This window comes from Chiloscyllium plagiosum, chromosome 1, assembly GCF_004010195.1.
Source record: "Chiloscyllium plagiosum isolate BGI_BamShark_2017 chromosome 1, ASM401019v2, whole genome shotgun sequence".
Classification (NCBI taxonomy): Eukaryota; Metazoa; Chordata; class Chondrichthyes; order Orectolobiformes; family Hemiscylliidae; genus Chiloscyllium; species Chiloscyllium plagiosum.
Genome location: NC_057710.1, coordinates 24706329 through 24712207, shown reverse-complemented (window position 1 = coordinate 24712207; position 5879 = coordinate 24706329).

Below are 5879 nucleotides of genomic sequence, written 5' to 3'. Positions count from 1 at the left end.
GAGGGCATAGGTTTAGGGTGAGAGGGGAAAGATATAAAAGAGACCTAAGGGGCAACCTTTTCACACAGAGGGTGGTACGTGTATGGAATGAGCTGCCAGAGGATGTGGTGGAGGCTGGTACAATTGCAATATTTAAGAGGCATTTGGATGAGTATATGAATAAGAAGGGTTTGGAGGGATATGGGCCGGGTGCTGGCAGGTGGGACTAGATTGGGTTGGAATATCTGGTCGGCCTGGACAAGTTGGACCGAAGGGTCTGTTTCCATGTTGTACATCTCTATGACTCTATGACTCTAAATGTCATAACATTGAAGGCTATGGCCACATGGGGTGGGATTAATTGATTCAGATTTGATGGGCCATTGGGCCTCCTCTGTGCACTATGACGCAATGACTATTTTGTGGTTCAGTCTAGTGCATAGATAGGTGAGGAAATGTGGAGACAGAAGGTCCAAAGACAAGGTAGCGTAGGTAGAAAAACAGAAATTACTGGGAAAACCCAGCAGATCTGGCAGCATCGGTGAAGAGAAAATGGAATTGGCATTTCAGGTCCAATGACCTTCTTCAGAATCAGAAACATTAACTCTGATTTCTCTGCACAAGTTTTCCCAGCAATTTCTGTCTTTGTTGCTGAATTCCAGCATCTGAAGTTCTTATTTTTGTTTTGTAAGGTCGATCCAGGGCTTGCCTGTTTGTCCTGCCATGTGGTAAAATTGTGACAGTAGGTGTGACCAATTAATAAGCAAAAGGACTCTTAGAAGACAGATTGACCATGAAGCCCAGTGCGCATGAAAGGTGATATGTGAATACCGAGTTTTGAAGAACTTGTTTAAAGACTGCAGCTGTAGTGATAATAGAGACAAGCAGAAGACTGATGCTAAATCCACGGGAACCACTTTCTCGTTCCTGTGAATTGCCTTGGAATATTTAACTCTTTTAAGGATGCTCCACAAATGTAAGTTGTTGTTGTTCTCAGTTTTACAGCTGTCATGTTGCAATAACATGAACATGAAACTCTGTTGGTCATCTTTCTTCCATCATCTATCGGATGCAAAGACATAAATCGTGAGGCCTAGTGGTGTTCTTGGCCCAGAACCTAGTTGCACCCCCAGTCTCTGACCAGAGTAGAATGGATCTGCCCCCTCAGCTGAGTTCAGGGGGCCGTCTGGACCCCCAGCATTCAACCCTGTCCCAGGCCCTGTCTGGAGTCAATCTAAGAGGGAAGGTAAGACGTCACATCAAAAGGTAGGATCCCCAATAGTGCAGTACTCCCTCAGTATAACAACGGAATGTATCAAAGCTTGGTCACATCCTCACATTTCTGATTCAGGAGCTAGAGTACTCCCAATGAGCCACAGCTGACAGAGTGGACTGCAAGAAGCAAGTGAACTAAAGTTAGATTCACTGTCAGATTCCACAAGTCCCAGTTTCACTCAAAGCCCTGTGCTGCACATCCCTTCCTCACAATCAGTCTGGAATGAGGAACAGTTGCAGCCAACTCAAAACAGATGGTGGCATGTGTGAATGGTGTTTTTGCTCAGACTGCTTTGTCTCTGGGCTTTCTGTCTCCACGGTTCTTCATCTATCAAATACTCCATTCTGATGGCCGAAACAAAATGCAAAATCGCCACAAAAAGCTCCTGCGATAGCAAGATATTCAGGATGTATGAGATCCAAACAGAGCCACAAAACAGTTACGATGCATCCCGGATGTGCAGCTGACTGAGGCTGGGCCCTTGAAATCCTGGGCTTTTCTTTACGCCTGCTTTGAACCAGACTGATTGCAGGGAATTCATAAATTGCACAGATTTTCATAGTAAGGAATCATAGAGGTTTTGGAGGCAGGATGCAATGAATGGGTGCAAAAGATGAAAATTATTGTAAGTCCCTGTGTGCCCTAATTTCTTGACTGTGCCTCAATCATGCCTCTACTTGGATGTCATTTCACAGGAAATTCCAGGCTCCAATTCTTTACGAACGCAGTAGTGTTTATAAACTGTCGTCACCTCAGTCCCTTTGAGAGAGGGGGATTAGAAAAGAAACCCAGAAAAACAGAGACAGCTCCCACCCTGTGACAGCAAAGAGTTTTTATAAGACATTGCTAAACTGCTCAGTGAATGAGCGTTACAGTTAAACTGACCTCGCTCCCATGATTTAAGTCCACTGCTGAGGAATCAGACTGAGACCTTTTTTACAGAAACTATGAATTGGCTCTTTAGAAATTAGCCAGCAGTGCCAGCTGGAAATGTTTTCTTTGGGGCTGGAAAGAAGGTTGGCGTCAGTCGGGGCAAAGGACATGCCAATGGAATGTAATATCAGGAGGAAGCAGCAGGTCATTCAATTGCTGGCACTCTGCCCAGCAACAACTGGCTGTCTTTGTGTTTGAGTTTGGTTATAATCACTCTGTGAACATACACACTCTTGTGTTCGTAATATTGGAAAAAAGGGTGAAAGAAATATAAAAAGTACATTCCTTTCTTATCCTGTCAAGGTCTTCGAGTCTAAATGCACTCACGGTTGCTATCCAATAGAAATGTACTAGTGAGAATGGAAAGGAACCTTCCACTGTCATAATATGTAATGTTACCACACAGACCCTGCCGAGAAATATTGGTCACTGCAATATAGCAAATGTGTCAATTTCAGCTCACATGCTCCCTCTGAAGCAATTCTGTGATATCATCTCATTTTTTTCTCCGTTCCCATTTTTGTTTACCATGTAAAGCCATAATGATTATTTTTAAGGAGCTTAAGGTTGTGAAATTGCTAACTGAGCACAAAACACGGAGTGGGATTGGGTTGTTCAATTGATCCTTGCACACATCACATTCTGGAATAGATTCTGCCCCCACCTATAACTGCATAGTCTCCCCCCATTCACTCTGTCCCCACCCTGCCAATGAGAATAGCTGCCTAGTTTTTCACACCTCTACTAATCAACCCCGTCCAATTACTTTCCAGATGACATTTCTTCAATCCCAGGAGCTTAGGAACTAATATGTTCCAATGTGTATTTGGTCATCCCCATTTATACAGATGACTACAGAGTCCAGCCTCATTCCTGACTGGATGGCTAACTAGTCTTTTTAAGGAGCTCATCAATGTTGCACTCTCTGTACGGTTCGCTGTATCACCGTACATCATGGAAAATAGTTTCAAGTTTCAGTCTCAGCCTCTTCCTTTTAAACCTGCTCCTTTTGTTTGATGCTCCTGGTTTTAAGTCTTTCTTCCTTTCCCTGCACAACAGCTCCCTGCACCTAAGGCAGATTAGGTACGGGCCAGGGAGACCACCAGCAGGAGGTCATGGCCTGTGATAATTGGCGATGATCCATGGCAATGGAGGGGGGACAGGAGGCAATTGATGGGCACTTCGTTGGAACAGGGATGTTGGTGAGGAGGATGGCAGTGATACTGCAAGGGGGCAATCCCCTGAGAACATCCATGTCATCAGCTCATATTCAACTGAGTTCCCAATGGTACTCTGGCAACCTGAGTTAAAACGTTTAGGGAGTTGCCCTGGTTTTGAGTTCAGGACAGTTACCCAGTTTATTTAATCCAAATGACAACATGTTCGTATGTGATGAATTGGTGTCACATTTTACTATATCTTGGTTCACCCCAATCCCCCCAGACCACCCTGCACCTTTTCAGTGTATCATTAATACACATCAGCTGTTTGAATTCTGAATCACACCTACCCTAATTCTGAATTACACCTAATATTTTTGATTTAAAACAAACCCTAACATTCCCTATCCAAGAATCCATTCCTATCAGGCCTAATGTTGACTGAGTTGAGCTTCTTAAGCTCCACATTGATGGCATTACAGTCTGGCTCCCAGCGCAAATATATGTGACACTGTGTAGTTCATGTATTGATCATCATGAAGAAGGTAAAAACAATGACTGCAGATGCTGGAAACCAGATTCTGGTGTAGAGTGGTGCTGGAAAAGCACAATGGGGGTGGGATGAAGGTGCTAGGTCAGACAGGAGGGTGGAGTGGATAGGTGGAAAAGAAGATAAGCCGGTAAGACAGGTCATGGGGACAGTGCTGAGCTGGAAGTTTGGAACTGGGATGAGGTGGGGGAAGGGGAAATGAGGAAACTGGTGAAGTCCACATTGAAGCCTTGGGGTTGAAGTGTTGAAGAAGCCCATTCTATCCTTTTCTGGAGCTCTCTACTTGTTTTGTGTTCATTCCAATCACCATCCATATTCTAATTAAAACACCATCAGCCTCCAGTGAACAAGATCAATTTTCAGCCAACTCACGGAATGGGCAATTCGCTGGATTCAGTAGAATGTTGGTTTTACACCCTGCCCCAGCTTTTACTCGGGAGTAGATGCAGTGTTAAGGCAACTCAGCACCAGTTTCCTACTGGATGAATTAAAAACAAAATTAGCTATGGCTCTTTTAACAATATCTTTCAAACCTGCAACCTCGAGTAAAAGGATATAAGCAGTAAATGTATGAAAACACCACCATCTGCAAGTTCCCGGCCAAGTCACACACCAGATACATGAATAAGCAGATAATAGAGGGATGCAGACCATGTGGAGATGGAAGGATTTTAGTTTAGAAATGGTGTCACATGTTAGCATGTGCAGGATGGGCCGAACAGCCTGTTCCTGTGCTGTACTGATTTATGTTCTTTGTTCATTCTGACTCGACACTGTGTCACTAGTACTAATGATATCTCTCAATGTCTTTCCAGCATAAATCTTCTGCATTTTGGTCAGTCACGGGCCAAGTTCACCCATGACCTCTGCAGTGACACTTTTGAGGACATCCCTTAAACATTTTCATCTTCCTTTGAGATTCTCGAGCCATGATGAACCTCCAGGTAGAGGAGTTACTTTGACACTCTGGTGTCAGACATGTGCACAACACAAGATTGTTTCAGGTGATTATCATCTTGATGCAAGGCCCAGTCATTTGGGAGAGGTTGTTGCTGTTTGAGCACCTTTTTTGCTACTGGATTTGGAGGATTTTATGACAATATTACTGGAGGTTCTTCTGCAGTGATCTGAGGTGTCTGCTGCAGATTGTCCAAACCTCCAAAGCATTGAGGAGCACAGGGGTCACTGATCAATGGGAAGTCATGACCAGAAAAGGATTGGTGCAATGGCACAGCCTTGTTTGACCCCAGTTTTCACAGACTTTGGCAACTCCTTTGGAGAGTATCACATTTTGCATGTTATTGTGGAGTAGGTAGAGAGTAGTGACAATTTTCTGAGACCAGCCAAATTTGAGGTGGATATTCCCTCAAATTTCCCCATTGACAAAGTCAAAAGCTTTTGTGAGGTCAATGAACAATGGTTGGTGCTGATCTTGGTACCTCGCCAGAATGTGTCACATGGTGAGGATCAGGTCTGTGGTGCCTCTCAATGAGTGCAAACTGCAGTGAGTCCCTGGATCAATTTCCACAACCAAAGGGATGAGGAGGTTGAGGAGATTCCTTGTAATGGCAGAGATAGCAGGGAAACTCTTCTGTAGTTAGCACAATCAGACTTGCCTCTCTTGTTGAATGTGATCACCATCACAATGTTCCTGCGATCACTTGGCGCGCGATGTGGGATCTGAGAATGTACAGCTGTGCCAGGACTGTACCTCCAACAAGTTTCCGAATTTAAGCAGTGATTCCATTTGCTTTTGAAAGGCTTTTTCATCTTCACTCCACATTGGGCTGGCACTGAGGAGAGCCAGTTGGAGTAGTGAAGACTGGAGCTGAGGGCCTTTTAAAGATGGTGAGGTATAAGGGTACCACTTTCTTGGCAGATATCCGCAGGGTGGTGAGTTATTTGGGAACAGAGCATGAGAAGATAGGTGTGGAATCAGGCAAGCTGGATACTTTGTGAACAGGGTGGGTATTTAATCATT